This window comes from Bos mutus, chromosome 20 (genome assembly GCF_027580195.1).
Source record: "Bos mutus isolate GX-2022 chromosome 20, NWIPB_WYAK_1.1, whole genome shotgun sequence".
Lineage (NCBI taxonomy): Eukaryota > Metazoa > Chordata > Mammalia > Artiodactyla > Bovidae > Bos > Bos mutus.
The window spans coordinates 9,148,613-9,167,844 of NC_091636.1; the positions used below are offsets into that span (position 1 = coordinate 9,148,613).

Below are 19,232 nucleotides of genomic sequence, written 5' to 3' on the forward strand. Positions count from 1 at the left end.
GACAGAGGAGCCTGGTGTGCTGCAGCCCATGGGGTTGCAAAGAGTCAGACAGGACTGAATGACTGAACAACAACAAAAAGGGGGGAATTTATAGCCACAAATGTTTACATTAAAAAATAAGAGATATCTCAAATCAACAACCTAACTTTACAAAGAAACTAGAAATAGAAAAACAAAACTCAAGAGTTAGCAGAAGGAAGGAAATAATAAAGATTAGAGCAGAGATAAATGAAATAGAGAATGAAAAACAATAGAGAATATAAATGAAATCAATATAAATGAATATAAATGAAATCAAAAGTTAATGCATGAGACAGGGTGCTCAGGGCTGGTGCACTGGGGTGACCCAGAGGGATGGGATGGGGAGGGAGGTGGGATGAGGGTTCAGGATGGGGAACACATGTACACCTATGGCTGATTCATGTCAATGTATGGCAAAACCACTACAATATTGTAAAGTAATTAGCCTCCAATTAAAATAAATAAATGTTTTTTAAAAGTTAGTTACTTGAAAAGATCACAAAACTAACAAACCTTTATCTAGGTGGACTAAGAATAAAAGAGAAAAAATTAAATTATTAAAATCAAAAATTAAAATGGGGATATTGCATTACTACTGATTCTGCAGATATAAAAAGGATTACGAGAGTGCTAAGAACAATTGTACACCACCAAATTGGAAACCTGAATGAAATGGACAAACTTTTAGAAATCCAAAATCTACCAACTCTAAAATACAAAGAAACAAAAGATCTAAATAGATGTATAACTAGTAAGACAATTGAATCATTAATAAAATAGTAAATCAAATTCAGCAGCATTTTAAAGGAGTTATACACTGGTCAAGTGGGATTTATTCCTGAGTGAAGATCTTACCACACGAAAATCATTCAGTATAATACCTCACAGTAACAAAATGAAGGAAAAAACTCACATCATTTCAATTGATGAAGAAGAGGCATTTTTACATGAGCAAGCTCTCCATCCTATCATGTAATAAAATGGAGACAATCTTTGCCTTATGTACTTAAAGTGAGATAGATATCTGTAAAGTACATTGCATACGGCCCAGCCCAGAGTAAGCTGGTGTTATATTGATCCAGTAAGCTGGTGTTATATACTCTGGGTAAAAGATACAAATTGATAAGTATAGCCCACTGTGATCATCCTTATAGCATGAAATGCATAGTGATATATAAAATGAATTAATAGACAAATTTTATCCAAACAAAACAAAAGTACTATGTTAAATACACATGGTAAAAGCAGGCGTCCTTGTCTTGTTCTTGATCTTGGAGGAAAAACTTTCAGTCTTTCCCCATTGACATAATATTTTCTATAGGTTTTTCATACATGGAAAAACATACATTATGTTGAGGTGGTTTCCTTCCATCCTACTTTGTTCAAAGATTTTAATCACATAAAAATTTGACGTTTCTTGTATGTGACAGAGATCCCTCTTGATCATGGTCCATCTAACTCCAATGCTGCCCATGCCCCTAACTGAAATGATGCACTTCTTATCTTAATAATACATAGATAAATGATAGATAGATAGATCATGTGTCTTAGCTTTAAAAAATTTTAGCTGTCTCATCACCAGATGAATGAATAAGCCAGTAAATGAACAAGACAAAATGGGGTTAATTATTTGCCATGGCTGAATTGATGGATTTTGCTTCCCTTTTTAAAGTATTTTCTTTTAACCTTTCATTTCCAAGGCCAGTCCTCATGACCCGTTGTCTGAGAGAGAGGAGGTGGTACTCTCACTAACAAAGAGGCCATTGATCCAATTGAGTCTCAGAGCTGACTTTCTCCACCTCTTTAGCAAGAAATTTCAGAGGAAGTCTGGATATGAAGTTGCATATTATTATAAATGAGACTACTATTGTTTTTGCCTCTGAATTCATTAGAATGCAGAAGCTGGGTTAAAGAAGGTTAATTTTTGTGACTCTTGTCTCTAGCAAACCTACATTTTGAGGTTTTATTACCTATTTTGTCCCTCACCCCTCACATCCCAATGGTGGCAATTTCTACACTATCCCATTCCTGTGCCCTCTTCTTAAGATTATTGTAAGCAAAAGATTTTTATTTTAAAAGACATTACTTAGAATTAAGGATAAAGTTTTAGCTGGAAAAAAAGAGGGTAAAGAATCCCACAAAAGGACAAATCTTTGATCTTATTGGAATTGAGAAATGAATTAAACAATATCCCAGTATTCTGAAATTTTGGTGTTCATTTAGAGTAACTTCTTTTTTGGTAAAAAAAAAAAAAAAGTATTGGTTATAAATATTTTAATATTGCAAGAGAGCCTTCTACTGACTTTCTTTGTCTATAATCCCTTTCTTTGATTTGGATCTCTTTGCAAATTTCACATGGTTAGGATTAGGCTCCAGACACAGGACCCTGCTCCTCCTTCCTCCCATCATAACTGTAGGTGCTTGACTCAAGCCATGTCATGGATGTTATTCCCCCAGAATCTGAGCTCCTAAACACAGACTAAGAGAAAGTGAGCAGTTGGAGCTGAGTTTTCCACGATAACAAGGAAAAGATGCAATCCATAGATTCTCCTATAGGAATTCCACAGAGCTGCACTCTTTCAGGTCACACTTTTCAGATCTTATTTAAATTATATGAAACTCTGTGTTGTATCTTCTTTATTTTCCCTCCAGATTTGATCTCTGTCCCCTTATCTCTCTGTGCCCCAGAGGCTGGTACTCGTGGCAAGCTCATCACCAGGATGCCATATATGTTAACCTTTCAAGACAAATAGGAGGAACAACTAGAAAGCAGAAGGCAAGAGGAGAAAGCTTCCCCTTATGCCATGTTCCTTCCTTACCATGGTGCTGTCCTAGGCAGATTTGTTCTGTGGCCGCAGCTCCTACTGCCTTCTCAGTGGCTATAGCTTGTTAATAATAATTACCACTTTAGGAGCAGGGATGCTTTCCTGCTGTTTTAGTTCCCATGTGGCTGCTCCACCATCCTTGTGGGTCTCTGTAACTCTGCCCATATCTCTGCTTGCCATGTGCTCTCTCATTAAATACATACAATGAAATCTGCTGAATGTGCCACCTTTTTCTTGCCAGGATCTTGGCTGGTTAAGCTTCCTGTTCTTGTTGCTGTTCAGTTGCCCAGTTGTATCCAACTCTGCGACCCCATGGACTATAGTCCACTAGGCTCCTCTGTCATGGGATTTACCAGGAGAGAATACTGGAGCAGGTTGCCATTTCCTCCTCCAGGGGATCTTCCTGACCCAGGAATCTGTGGCTCCTGCCATGTATCCTGCATTACACGTGGGTTCTTTACTGCTGAGCCACCAGGGAAACTTCCTATTATATGTCTAACAATTTCTTTCAAATTGCTTAATCAGAGTTAGCAACTGTCTTTTTTTTTTTTTTTTGGTGTGCAGGATCTTAGTTACTCAACCCACGCTCCTGCAGTGGAAACCCAGAGTGCTAACCATTGAACTCTGAGGGAATTCTGAGAGTTGGCATCTGGTTCCCACACCAGAGGATTCATAGATCCATTAGCCTATACTTTTGTCTCCGTATTCATCAAAATTGTTTAGTTTTATTATGTGTATATGTGAAATTATTAACTCTCTCTCTCTCTCTCTCTCTCTATATATATATATATATATATATATATGTAATATGGGGCTTCACATATAGCTATAATAGTAAGGAACCCACTTGCCAATGCAGAAGATTTAAGAGACTCAGGTTTGATCCCTGGGTCAGGAAGATCCTCTGGAGGAGGGCATGGCAACCCACTCCAGTATTCTTGCCTGGAGAATCCAATGGGCATAGAAGCCTGGTAGGTTACTGTCCACAGGGTTGCAAAGAGTCAGACATGACTGAAGAGACTTAGCATGCATGCACACACATGTATAATAATATCCTCTAATAATGTTATTCAGCAACAATTGTTTTTGGAAAAATTTCTTAACCTGTGTTGGCTTTTGTTAACAATCTTTGTGAAACATCAACTATAAATTTATACATTCTACATTAAATTCTGTTCAGATTTTTTAAATCGATTTTATCATTGATATCTGTTTCACATCCACCTTATATCAAATTTGTCAACAATTCTTATTTTCTCTACATTCTGAAGCAGACCTCTTCTCACTACTTTGAGTCTATAATTTAAATTCAGACTCTGCAGCCAGAGTGAGTCGTTCACAACAGAAGCCAGGCCAGGTCATTCCTCTAATCCCAATCCTCTCAGGGGATGACTCTCCCAGTAAAAGTCACAGTGTTGACAGTGGCCTCCTAAGCCCTGTCACCTCTCTGACCCCATTGCCACCACCCCCTCCCTCAAACTCGGCTACAGCCACACAAATCTCCTTGGGCACCTGGATGCTTAGTCGTGGCCAATTCTTTGCAACACCATGGACTGCAGTCTACCAGGCTCCTCTGTCCGTGGAATGCTCCTCTGTTACCATTTCCTCTTCCAGGATATCTTCCCTACTCAAGGATCAAACCCGCATCTTCTATGTCTCCTGCATTGGCAGGTGGATTCTTTACCACTGAGCCACCTAGGACACCCTCACAAATGTCCTTGATGTTTTTCAGCTGCCGAGTCATGTCTGACTCTTTGTGACCCCATAGACTGCAGTACACCAGGCCTTCCGGTACCTCACCATCTCCTAAGCTTTGCCCAAGTTCACCAATGCAAGTTCTATTGCATTGGTGAGGCCATCCACTCATCTCATCCTCTAACGCCCTCTTCTCTTTCTGCCCTCAATCTTTCCCAGCATCGGGGACTTTTCCAATGAGTCAGCTGTGCATATCAGATGACCAAAATACTGGAGTTTCAGCTTCAGCATCAGTCCTTCCAATGACTATTCAGGATTTATTTCCCTTAAGATTGACTGCTTTGATCTCCTTGCTGTCCAAGGGGCTCTCAGGAGTCTTCTCCAGAATTGTAGTTCGAAGGCATCAATTCTTCGGCGCTCTACCTTCTTTACAGTCCAGCTCTCACAATCATACAAGACCACTGGGAAAACCATAGCCTCGATTATACAAACCTTGGTCATCAGAGTAATGTTTCTGCTTTTCAACACACTGTCTATGTTTGTCGTAACTTTCCTGCCAAGAAGAAAACGTCTTCTGATTTCATGGCTGCAGTCACCATCTGCAGTGATTTTAGAGCCCAAGAAGAGGAAATCTGTTCACTACTTCCACCTTTTCCCCCTCTTTTGCCATGAAGTGATGGGACTGGATGCTATGATCTTAGTCTTTTTGGTATTTAGTTTTAAACAGGCTCTTTCACTCTCCTCCTTCACCCTCATCAATAGGCTCTTTAGTTCTTCTTCACTTTCTGCCATTAGAATGGTATCATCCACATATCTGTGGTCTTTGATGTTTCTCCTAAAACGTCAATCCTTATCCCAATTCCCAAGAAGGGTAGTACTAAAGAATGTGTTAACCATTAGACAATTGCAATCATCTCCCATGCTAGTAAGGTCATGCTTAAAATCTTACATACTAGGCTTCAGCATTATGGGAACCAAGAATTTTCAGATGTCCAAGCTGGGTTTAGAAAAGGAAGAGGAACCAGAGATCAAATTGCCACCATTGGCTGGATCATAGAGAAAGCTAGGGAGTTCCAGAAAAACATCTACCTCTGTTTCATCAACTATGCCAAAGCCTTTGACTGTGTGCATCATAATAAACTGTGGAAAGCTCTTAAAAAGATGGGAATATCAGACCACCTTACCTGTCTCCTGAGAAACCTATATGCAGGTCAAGAAGCACCAGTTAGAACCTCGTATGGAACAACTGATTGGTTCACAAATGTCCTTACTTTTCTTCGAACTTCCAGGCACACTTCTGCCTCAGGACTGGCAGATGCTGTTCCTTCTGCCTGCAGTGTTTTTCTCACACCAGAAATAGGTGTTTGCTTGAGGTTATCTTCTCAGTAAATCCTCCCTGAACATTTTACATAAAAGGCAACCCTTACTGCTTTTTCCTATCTCTTTCTTGCCTTATTTTTCTGCTCTGATCTTGACACCAAATGACACGCTCAATATTTCACTTCTTTATTTATTGATTGCCTGTCTCTCCAATCAGAATGTGAGTCTACAGGCTTTATTAACGGCTGTGTCCCTTCCCCAGTGTTTAGAACAATTGACTGGCACCTATAGTTATTCAATAAATTATTTTAGAAAAAAAATGAAGTAATAGACTTATTATCTCCTTTTATGGTAAGAAGTTTATAACCAAATACAATTAATTATGTATTAGTAACTGCATAATTATTACATTGGAGAAGGCAATGGCACCCCACTCCAGTACTCTTGCCTGGAAAATCCCATGGACGGAGGAGCCTGGTAGGCAGCAGTCCATGGGGTTGCTAGGAGTCGGACATGACTGAGTGATTTCACTTTGACTTTTCACTTTCATGCATTGGAGGAGGAAATGGCAACCCACTCCAGTGTTTTTGCCTGGAGAATCCCAGGGAAGGGGGAGCCTGGTGGGCTGCTGTCTATGGGGTCGCACAGAGTCAGACACAACTGAAGCGACTTAGCAGCAATTATTACATTCTTATTTTTAACACAACTGACTAAAGGCTTAAGATCCTCTTACCAGGTGGAAGGAAATTCGCAGACTACTGCTCTACTATCATCTGTATTTTCTGTGGAAATATCCATTGCAGATCCCGGATCATTGTATGCCAAAGAATATAATAGCAATAAAATTATTAAGTCAGTATTATAATTGAAAACAATTCAGATGACTTAATACAAAGGAAAACTGACTCTAAACTTTAGATTTAACAATATTTTTTTCTAGAAAAAAGGAGAAGAAATATTAGTATATTATTACCCAGACACTAAGTAGAATTTGAGAAAGAAAGTACTATTTATAAATAATATCTTGAAAAACTATATTTTTCTTAAAAATAGAAGCTGGCAGCTTATTACAGCATATGTTAGAAGTTGAAGGAATTAATAGTACATTATACTGAGGTCTTAAAATATGTAGTAAATGAACGAAAGGTGTTTATTCATCAGCAGCCTTATGGTACATACCAAGTCACTCATCCTGGACCATTGCTTGACCAAACTTCTCAGGAATAGCAAGCCTTGGAAATAAAATGAAGTAATCATTCCAAGGGTGGTCCAAAGAGTCAGAAACTCACAGATTCACAGAGTACCAGGGCCTGAAGTAGCTTCAGGCAACCTGAGTACTGGCCCTATAATTTCAACTGAAGTAATTGGTACTATGGATTTTGAATTAAGGAAAAATAATTTTTATTTCTGTGGGTTGACTTTGGTTAGAAATTGGCAGGGTTAGTAAGCAGTGCATGGAAAGTTGGTGAATGAGTCACCATCAGACTGCTTTTCTGAAGACTGAGAAGCTTCATAGGGAAACTCATTGTAAGGAAAGAAGCAGGTGTCATAAACCTAAAACACTAAAACAGTGATGAAGGAGGCAGTGATTCTGAGTCAGTGTTATTTCCTGTTGTACAGCTGTACCCTTACCCAGCTTCATACAAACAGTTACACAGGTCAGTCACTCAGTCAGGTCCGACTCTTTGTGACCCCATGGACTGCAGCACGCCAGGCCTCCCTGTCCATCACCAACTCCCAGAGCTTACTCAGGCTCATGTCCATCGAGTCAGTGATGCCACACAACCATCTCATCCTCTGCTGTCCCCTACTCCTCCTGTATAAGAAAAATCTGGGACAAATAGAAGAGCATAGCGATTCTGCTCGTTAATTACCTTGGTTAAGACAATAGCAGAACCCTTCTTTGAATTACCGTGAATGAATTCTAAAGTAACATCAAGTCTTTCATTGTTGCTCAGAGCTAAGTCATGTCTGACTCACTTGCAACTCCATGGACTGTAGCCTGTCAGGCTCCCTGTCCGTGGAATTTTCCAGGCACGAATACTAGAGTGGGTTGCTATGTCCTTCTCCAGGGGATCTTCCCAGACCAAGAATCAATCTTGCGTTTTTTTCTGTGTTTCCTGCTTTGGCAGGTGGGTTCTTTACCACTGAATCACCAGGGAAGCCTCGATATCAAGTCAGCTCTAGCCTATTTGGACTAATAGGAGACAGCAGCTAAATGGTGAAGGTGACTTCTGTGACTTTTTTTTTTTTTACTTCTTGGCATCCAATTCGCATCGCTATCAACTTTCCAATTTCGTTTTGAGAAGTGGCCTCCCTAATTATGAGGGATCTTGGTGGTACACCGCGTTGTTTCTCTTACTTCCACCGTGAAATATAAAATAAGGCAGAGCTGTTTAAGAGACAAATCTCTCTTCTCACCATTCCAGAACTTTCAAAGGAAGAACACATGACCTGGGCTCTTTCTCTCTTGAAATTTTTGAATCCCAAGCAGTATGCCATAAGGACAGAAAAAAATACACAAGATTTTGCCTACGTATTCCAGCAATGGCAAATGAATGAGACTTTTAAGCTCTTCCTGTCTCAAAATACCCTGGATATACTTGGTTTCTGTACTCTTCAAGCTGATTTCTTCCGCTTTCTTTTCAATCTTATAAGATTTTCTTTATGATAAAGTCAGTTTCTATGCATGCCTGCTAAGTCACTTCAGTCGTGTCCAACTCTGTGGGACCCTTTGGACAGCAGTCTGCCAGGTTCCTGTGTACATGGGATTCTCCAGGCAAGAATACTGGAGTGGGTTGCTATGCTCTCCTCCAGGGGATCTTCCCAACCCAGGGACTGAACCCATATCTCTTATGTCTCCTGCATTGGCAGGTGAGTTTTTAACACTAGTGCCACCTGGAAAGCTCTAGTTTCTGTGACTTGTAACCAATTATCTTGATACAAACACTGAGTGGTGCCAGAAGTGGGTGGTGCCAGAATGGGGTGAAAATAGAAATTTCTTGGTTTCAATGTTTGTATTCCCCAAAATTCACGTGTTGAAATCCTAATCCCATGGTAATGGAATTAGGAAGTGGTCTTCGGAAGATGACTAGTTCATGAGGGCAAAGCCCATAAATGGAATGTGTGCCTTCTAAAGAGGACAGAGAACAAAGGGCACTTGTAATCTATACTGACTCATATAACTCCCTAGACCTCTCTGCCATAGGCGATCACAGCCAAGAAGTCAGCAGTCTGCAGCCTGAAAGAAGGTTTTCACCAGAACCCTACTGTGCTTGCATCCTGATCTTGGATTCCCAGTGATCTTTCTCCAATAGTAAGAAAGAAATATCTTCTTTATCAACCAGAATATACACAGTATACAGCGGTATAGTCAACTCTTGGGGTTCACGGCACAGTAGTCCAGATCACTCCCTCTTCCCATGTGGATAACAAAATACAAGGATCAGTTCAGTTCAATTCAGTTGCTCAGTCGTGTCCGACTCTTTCCAACCCCATGGACTCCAGCATGCCAGGCCTCCCTGTCCATCACCAACTCCCAGAGTATACTCAAACTCATGTCCATTGAGTCAGTGATACCATCCAACCATCCCATCCTTTGTCGCCCCCTTCTCCTCCCACCTTCAATCTTTCCCAGCATCAGGGTCTTTTCCAATGAGTCAGTTCTTCGCTTCAGGTGGCCAAAGTATTGGAGTTTCAGTTCCAACATCAGTCCTTCCAATGAACACCCAGGACTGATCTCCTTTAGCATGGACTTGTTGGATCTCCTTGCAGTCCAAGGGACTCTCAAGAGTCTTCTCCAACACCACAGTTCAAAAGCATCGGTTCTTCGGCACTCAGCTTTCTTTATAATCCAAATCTCACATCCATAGATGACTACTGGAAAAACCATAGCCTTGATGATACAGACCTTTATTGGGAAAGTAATGTCTCTGCTTTTTAATATATTGTTTAGGTTGGTCATAACCTTTCTTCCAAGGATTAAGCATCTTTTAAATTTCATGGCTGCAGTCACCATCTTCAGTGATTGTGGAGCCCCCAAAATTAAAGTCTGCCACTGTTTCCACTGCTTCCCCATCTATTTGCCATGAAGTGATGGGACCAGATGCCACGATCTTAGTTTTCTGAATGTTGAGCTTTAAGCCAACTTTTTCATTCTCCTCTTTCACTTTCATCAAGAGGCTCTTTAGTTCCTTTTCACTTTCTCCCATAAGGGTGGTGCCATCTGCATATCAGAGGTTATTGATATTTCTCCTGGCAATCTTGATTCCAGCTTGTGCTTCATCCAGCCCAGCGTTCCTCATGATGTCCTCTGCATATAAGTTAAATAAGCAGGGTGACAATATACAGCCTTGACGTACTCCTTTTCCTATTTGGAACCAGTGTGTTGTTCCATGTCCAGTTCTAACTGTTGCTTCCTGACCTGCATACAGATTTCTCAAGAGGCAGGTCAGGTGGTCTGGTATTCCCATCTCTTTCAGAATTTTCCACAAATCGTTGTGATCCACACAGTCAAAGGCTTTGGCACAGTCAATAAAGCAGAAATAGATGTTTTTCTGGAACTCCCTTTCTTTTTCAATGATCCAACGGATGTTGACAACTTGATCTCTTGTTCCTCTGCCTTTTCTAAAACCAGCTTGAACATCCAAGGATGCTTTATATAAAATGACTCTCCTTATGCAGGGTTCCACATCCTCTGACTCTGAGAAGTGCAGACCCAAATCATTTGCAGTCAGTTGAATCCATAAATAGAGAACTATGTTTTACCATAGCAGCCTGGATAGGTAGACACAATCAACAGAGAGATATTTGAAACTGATTAAATGGCTGAGATAGAACTAAAAGCAACAGAACTCCATTCATATCCTTGTAATGGAATCGAGAACCTCACAGTACCAAGTGAAGTGGCCAAACAGTTAATTAAGTGCTCACTTGTGCCCACTTGGAACCAGTTGCCTATTGAGAGCAAGCCACCAGATTACCAAGTAACTAGGTTGCTATGACACAATATAAATAGCATATGGAGTTTCTATTTTGTTGTTTTCACAACCCTTATTTGAAATGTTATTTTTATTTTTCAAAATTGCTGTCTTGGGCCTCTCCCCACTAGAGTATAAACTCCATGAAGACAGAGATTCAGTTCATTTTGTTCACCACTCTAATCTCTAGAGTTCTTTATATATCATAAGTATTAAAGAATATATGCAGAGGAATAAAATAATTCTTGAACAATGATATATGTCTATTACTGATGATGTGTTCATCATTACTCCATTATCACTAGATATAAACTGGCCCTTCTTTGCTTATATCTGGGATTCCACAAAACTCATTTCTCTTTTGCCAGCTGAATCACTGGTAGAGTCTCTCAAAAGGGAGGATGTATGTGTCTGTGAGTGCTCATTCGCTCAGTCATGTAGGATGATTTGTGGCACTATGGCCTTATCCGTGGAGGTCTTTAGGCAAAAGTACTGGAGCGGGTTGCCGTTTCCCAATCCAGGGTGCCTTCCCGACCCAGGATCGAATGTAATCTCCTGCATTGCAGGTAGACTCTTTACCAGAAGGACTAGAAACCTGGAAGGAGAAAAGAAGCACATTTCTATGTTTCCCATTCCTGTCACCATCACATGCAATGGTTCTTCACTGTGACACTGACCATGTTTCTAGTAGCAGCAGCGTGTGCTACTTTGCAGATGTTTTTATACCCCAGGACCTTCTGGCATGCTCTGTCAGAGGTTCCAGTACCAGTGGAGCACCTACCCCTCCTCACAGGTTAGAATCCCAGCATCACAGGAGGGTGAGTGAGAAGAGGGGCATCTTCAGTCCTTACTTTCCACAGTTCCAGTGTGCAAGAATCTTGGTTACCGGAGCACAAGTATAGGTCTTCAAAACAGAGAACTGATTTAAGCCAGCACAATAGAGTCATGTGCAATTCCCAGAAATCAGCTAATTCCCAGACCTTGAGGTCCTTGAATGGAGGTGAGAAAGCATCCATTTAAGGAAGGACTAAATTATGGAGCTAACTAGATAGTTTGGGATTTGATCTCCTTGGTTTTTCAGCTAGCTTGTTTTCTCCCTTATTCACAAAATGGTCCTCTTCTTACTGCTCTACTTTGTCCTTCACTGACCCCTGTTCTTCTCTTGTGCCTATCGTCTCCAAGCAAACCCAGTTCTTGGGGATTTAAACACCCCATAGTGTCACCTGGTCAGCCTGGGGTTGAAGGTAGCAAAAGGATCACAGATTTACCATGATCTTGACAAGCTTCAGGACCTTTACCTGGCCCAGCCTTGGGAGGACCCCAGCAATGTGTCACAATATTTTAAAATTTGTAAACATAAAGTATTTTTATCTTCTTTTAAGAAGGCTCTTTATATTGTCTTTTCATACTGTTCACAGAGTTCTCAAGGCGAGAATACTAGAATGATTTGCCATTCCCTTCTCCAGTGATGACAAACCTAGACAGCATATTAAAAAGCAGAGACATCACTTTACTGACAAGGTCTGTATAGTCAAAACTATGGTTTTTCCTGTAGTCATGGATGGGAGAATTGAGCCATAAAAAAGGCTGAGTGCTCAAGAACTGATGCTTTTGACTTGTGGTGCTGGAGAAGACTCTTGAGAGTCCCTTGAACTGCAAGGAGATCCAACCAGTCCATCCTAAAGGAAATCAGTCCTGAATACACTTTGGAAGGACTGATAATGAAGCTGAATCTCCGATACTTTGGCCACCTGATGACTTATTGGAAAAGACCCTGATGCTGGGAAAGACTGAGGATAGGAGAAGAAGGGGGCAACGGAGGATGAGATGGTTGGATGGCATCAGTGACTCAATGGCCATGAGTCTGAGCAAACTCCAGGAGATAGTTAAGGACAAGGAAGCCTGGAATGCTGCAGCCCACGGGGTCACAAAGAGTCATACACGACTTAGCAACTGAACAACCTGTGTATCATATAACCTTTAGGCCCCACCAAACATGGATTTTCCCCTGAAAAGTTGGTAAAGGGAGGTTTAAAGCAAGTCCATATGACAGTAGGCACAATGGAAACATGAATGTGATAATTCCCAGCTCCTAACTGTTGCCGAATTTTCTGTTGGCCAAAGATAATGGTTCACATCTATTGCCCCAGTGTGCTCTTAGATTCAGGATGCGTCTTGAATTTTTCACTTATACAGTATGGAGCACATTAGGAATAGTTTCATCTGAGTCAGTTAGGAAGTGTGTGTTAGATCTGTCTCGTCTATTATCATGTGAAACATGTGCAGTGAGTTCTTACTGTAGTGCATGGTTGAATCTGCCGGATGACCTGGAATGATGTGCCCCTTTACCCCAGCACGTTTCAGAGATGATGCGTCTGACGCCTCCCTTTCAGGGACAGCGTGAAGGTATTCACTGATAAAAGAAGTCTACTTAGACATGAGAGACTAGGAACATCAAACACCTTCTTATCTCCGGTGAGAGTAGAAGAAGCAGGCCATGATGCTGCTATCAACAGTCAGTCACTTGTACTGAGCAGTGCACCTCGGACCATAAAGGGAACTGCAAGATGCAGGAAACCATCAAGCTGCTCTTGGTGAAGTCAGAGTAATAAGATGCAACATTTTTTGTTATGAATGTGATGGTGAATACAAATGGAATTAAATTGAGACGTTTTGTGGTGCTGTAGCATCTAAAATTGGATGAAACAAGACATTAAAAACATAAAAATAATTAAACATAAGTAAGTCATAAGTACAGACAGTATTAATGAGTTTCAGCTTGTGAAATATTAAGTGAAAATGATATGTGGCATGGTTAAAATATAGAACTTTCAAAAATATTTGAGAAGTATTTACATATCAGGTGGCGGTAGTGGTAAAGAACCTGCCTGTCAATGTAGGAGACACAAGAGATGCAGGTTCAAGAGATGCAGGTTCAATCCCTGGGTGGGGAAGATTCCCTGGAGAAGGAAAGGGCACTCAACTCCATTATTTTTGCCTGGAGGGCCAGAAAGTCAGACATGACTAACTGACACACACACACACACACACACACACACACACACACATTTACATATCAAATTGATAAAATCCTCCCCAAATAATTATTGCTCTACTTATTTTTAAAATTCATATAGTTGACAGAAGTATTTCGTACTATATACAGATATGCTATTTTAAAATTTTACAAATGATTGTATTTTTAAAAAGTATTTGAAAAGAACTATAAGTTCAGCAATATAATAAAGTGAAAGTTAGTTGCTCAGTCATATCCAGCTCCTTGCTGACCCCATGGACTAGCCAACCAGGCTCTTCTGTCCGTGGAATTCTCAGCCAAATAGACTGGAGTGGGTAACCATTTCCTTCTCCAGGGGATCTTCCTGACCTAGGGATGGGACCCAGATTTCCTTCATTGCAGGCAGATTCTTTACCATCTGAGCAACCAGGGAAGCCCAATATAATAAATTTGTGAATTAATAAGTAAATACTCAGAAAATCAAGTATTAAAAAAATTTAGTGTCCCTTTTATCTGTTAAAGTATTCAGTTCATGAAGGATCCAGTGTGTGTTTTAATTATCTGGTTGGCTAGAATTAGACCTCCTAGGCAAGAGGCAGGAGCATCTTAGTAGATTCCTGACCTATAAAATAAGCTATTTGGGTAGGAAGGGTCAAATCTAGATCTTTAGAAGTTCTTCTCCCAATCAAATATTTAAATTAAAAAGTGTCATATTTTTTGGGGGTCATAGGATTCTGTGCCACTAATTAAGACTTGAAAGATGCAGGGCTGTTGATTCATAAGTATCCCAATTTCCTCTCAAGTTTGCCCAGTGCAGAGAAAGAATGGGTCTTAGAGAACAGGAGGTGGTCTTTGTAAGCTAAACCAGGTGTGGCGATGCCAGCCCTAGCTGCTGTGCCAGTTATAATTTCCCTGATGGAATAAGTCACTATAGTCCCCGGCACATGGTACCCAACTGTCGTTACTGTTTAGTCTCTAAGTTGTGTCCAGCTCTTTTGCAATTCCTTGGACTATAGCCCTCCAGACTCCGCTGTGCATGGGATTTCCCAGGCAAGAATACCAGAGTTGGTTGCCATGTCCTTCTCCAGGGATATTCCTGACTCAGGGATCAAACCTGTGGCTCCTGTACTGGCAGTTGGATTCTTTACCACTGAACCACGTGGGAAGCCCACCCAACTGTTAGTCTAGTGAATATTTTCTTCCCTTGGTCCACTTTAAAGAAGTCTTCATACTTCCAAAGCAATTGGTTGCATTTATGACTGATTATTTCCCTGTGTTCTGACATAATTTTCATCACACAGAAGCATTTTCAACACTCATTTGTATCATGAACTGAGAAAAGCACTAATCAGAGAGCTATTATCTTAGCATACCTGTGACATTAGATGCATCTGTGATTTATCTGACAGCCATCTATCCTAACAGCTTTTCACAATACTAATTTGAATCCTTTAGCATTGAACATGACTAGCCTATTTCATCTGCTTTTAGCTAAATTGATTTCCTGGATGTTAGATAGCTGACTGAGGCCCTTCTGGATAAAATTACCTATTGTCGTTCCAATTGCCATATCTTCCAAGTCTTTGTCTTGGTACTTATTTATTAATTTTTCAGGGAGACAGAATGTGTGACGAGCATTTGTTTCATGCTTCTAATTAGATTCAATACAAAAGTAGGAACAGCTGACTCAGAGATTTATCATGTGAGCCTGATTTATGCTTTCATGAAATCATAGTGTGCTAGATGAAGGCTGGTCTCCCAACTCAACAGGAATTATAGTGGTATTTGTCTTTTCAAGTGGCATCATTTAACCAAGGAAAAAGAAAAGGCAGCCTTCCAAAACCCAGAGGGTGCCAGTAACCTGAAGTGCACTTCTGCAGGGTAGCTTCCTGCCGACTGTTTGCTGGTAAACTTGGAACTGCTATGCTGCATATATCAGTTCAAATTTAGCTGCTTCAAAGAACATTTTTAAAATAATGCCATCCAGATAGGAAGAGAGACCAAAGAAGATGTGGAGGGTGGGAGACATAAGAGGAAAAGGAGAGAAATCCCAGAGGATGAGTAGGATAGATCATTATCCTCTGTTTGTTTTTTTCATTTGCTCATCACCAAAATCATAGTCGTTATAGACAACATGAAAACTAGTAGTCAGCAATATAATAAAATCTAAAAAGTGATTTTTTTTTCAAACTCTGTTTTGGATGAGTAGAAAGCCGATCGCCCCATGAAATTTTCAAGTTGTTAAACACCAGCAACGTGCTAGGCCAGAGTCGCAAATACTTAGCCAAAAAACAGTAACTCCTTTCAGCCATGTCTTTGACTATTACTGATGGATCATGGTGCTTCCCAGGTGGCGCTAGTGGGACCTAGCTATGGTGCTGGGAGACATAAGAGACTCCCTAGGGAGATCCCCTGGAGGAGGGCATGGCAACCTACTCCAGTATTCTTGCCTGGAGAAACCAACGGACAGAGGTGCCTGGCAGGCTACAGTCCAAAGGATTGCAAAGAGTCAGGCATGACTGAAGCAACTTGGCACACATGCAATCGACCATGGCATTATGCTTCTCTAAGCCCAGATAAGTCCTTATATACCTTTTTTTTTTTTAAAATTATCACAGTGGGAGGACTACTGCTTGGTTAGAGGTATCAAACAATAAAACACTTACTCACCCTTTCTTTTCTAGATTAAACATTAAATGCAGAATGAAAGTCTCCTTTTACGTATACTCCTGTCCTTCATCATCTCCACGTTTCTCATTAATTCATAGAATGAAAGATGTGGTACATAGGGAAAGGAAAGAAAAAAAATTTTTTTTTTTTACAAAGCTTGTTTGAACATTCTTGTATTGTTAATTTCTGTTCTTTAGAAATAAATCTACTTTATGGTATTTAATACCCCCACTTTTACCACAGTACACTACTACTATGTTACAGGAAAATAACCATTTCCATTTCTTACTTCCCATTCATTAAAAAAAATAATGCTTTAGATGCTTTTGAGCTTCTCATAACAATCACGAAAGAACCAGGTCATTTCAAACCATAAAAAAGTGTTAGTCACTCAGTCGTGTCTGATTCTTTGCTATATTTATTCATGAAACTTTCTCTACATCTTCCACTGCAGAAGGCTGCCTTTGCCTTAGTATCTCTTGTTTCTGGCATTTATCCAATGATTGATATCTTTAAGTTGTAAATTACTCTATTCTCTTGTTTTTGTTTAGTTGCTAAGTCATGTCCAACTCTGCGACCCCATGGATGTAGCCTGCCAGTCTTCTCTGTCCATGGAATTTTCCAGGCAAGAATACTAGAGTAAGTTGCCATTTCCTTCTTCAGGGGATCTTCGCAGCCTAGGGATCAAAGGAAATTTTTCTAACATCACTGATCACTCAAGAAATACCCACATTAACCTCCTAGCAAAACAGTTCCTGCCTATGCTGCAATATGAGAGATTAGGTGATTGTAAGTAAACATGAAGAAAAAATTATAACATGTTTTGCTCTCATATTGTTCTCCTAGCTCCAGAAATCCAGATTAAATGGGTTTTGCAAAGCACTTCCACCTATTATAATAAATTGATGTCAATGAAAACCAACATTCATTTTTGAGTAAAAATTATAACATTGTTTTTGAAACTGAAAATAAGAGAATAAACTAAACAGCAAATTTATGTATCAAGACAATTCTTTATCACCATCAAAATTCATTTAATTAGAAGTTCTCAAATTATTTATTTTCAACTCAAGTAAAGACAATAAGGCCACTGCAGTTATTTCCTCATCTGTGTCAATTGACTCATCTTTCAGTTCCAGTTCCCCCTAAATTCCTGTCTATGGCTTTAACAGCTTTCTTCTTGCATCTCATGGGCACTGCATCATTAGCACAGATTTTTCTCATTTTGAAAGTGAAAATGTTAGTTGCTCAGTCATGTCCAACTCTTTGCAACCCCATGGACTGTACTGTCCTTAGAAATCTCCAGGTAAGAATACTCCTCAGATCAAAATCCCATTCCCTAACAGTTTTCAGATTATCTGCATTTAAAATGTCTGGAATCTGGAGACCATAGCAGTAAAGAATCTGCCTGCCAGTGCAGGAGCCTCTGTTCCATCCCTGGGTCAGGAAGATCCCCTGGAGAAGGAAATGGCAGCTCACTCCAGTATTCTTGCCTGGAGAATTCCATGGACAGAGGAGGCTGGCGGGCTACAGTCCATGGAGTTGCAAAGAGTCAGACATGACTTAGCTACTAAACGACAACAAGCAGCCTTGATACAGTGCCCAATCCTGCTCCAGGGTCTGCTTGATGAATACCTCCCAGGAACAGTGCTCATGGCCCTGTCATTTCCTTGATGCTATTCTGCACCTCAATCCACTCCAGCTCACCGCTGTATCGATGCAAATACCTTTCAATTAATTTACAAGCATCTCTCTTTCAATATCCTACTTTTTTGGGATCAAGATGACTTTGAAACCAGTGTAGTTTTTACCAATAAGGTTAAGGCACAATGCCTTTCATTCTTCAATTTTTCCTTTTTATTTTTTCTTGTTTGAGGACTTCTCTTATAGGATAGATGACTTTTTTTCTTGCCCTACCCATTTTCCTTTGGTGCTTTAGGCATGGCAGCATCCCCCCAGCTTGGCACCTCCCTCCAGATCTCCAACTCCACACATGGGCATATGGCCATCGGGCAGCATCGGGAAGCTCACAAGGTGACTCCGGTCCATGCCTTGCCAAAAATAGATAACGAGCAGGTCAGTCTTTTAAATTTACAGTGTAATGGAAGAATAGGATTCGTAACGTCCTTCTTGCACATCTCAAAGGCGTCATTCCAGTCTCTGAAATGGTATGCCTATGTGACTTATCCACTATTTTTTTTTCAGTGGAAAAGTGCTTTTTGAATGAAAATTTTTTCCTTCTTTAATTTTAGGCTGTGGATAAATATGTTGTTGCTGCTGAATAAGAAGCATGTACACTAATATGAAACAATGTTTTTAGAATATCTGTGCACAATAAATGGAGTGGAAACTCCTAGTCTTTACATTTTATTATACTTAAGGTTAGGCCTGTAAATTGCTGTGTTTCTCCCACTCTTTTTCTAAGCCTGAAATCTTTCTTAGTCACCACTGCTCACTAAGAAGCTGCTCTTTGTCTGCACTCCCACCATGCATTCTTGCTTTCTCTCCTTCTTTCCCCAAAACACTCACAAAACAACCGCTTCTTTGTAGCATGTGCGTTGCCTCTGAGCCAAATTTAGTAGAATTTTATAAATGCCCACAAAGCGTGGGCGGGCTGGCAATCCAAATGTGATGGTCATGTTCTTCATTTTGTACGAGACTTCCAGAACTTCATACACAGAACTTATTTTTTTCTTTTGAGATATT

General features: G+C 40.3%; 1 pseudogene; it reads right to left on the bottom strand.

Annotated features, from left to right (window-relative positions):
- Nucleotides 1-17,560: 17,560 nt before the first annotated feature.
- LOC102281869 (translation machinery-associated protein 16-like) lies at nucleotides 17,561-18,469 on the bottom strand (annotated as a pseudogene).
- Between the last annotated feature and the right edge of the window lie 763 nt (nucleotides 18,470-19,232).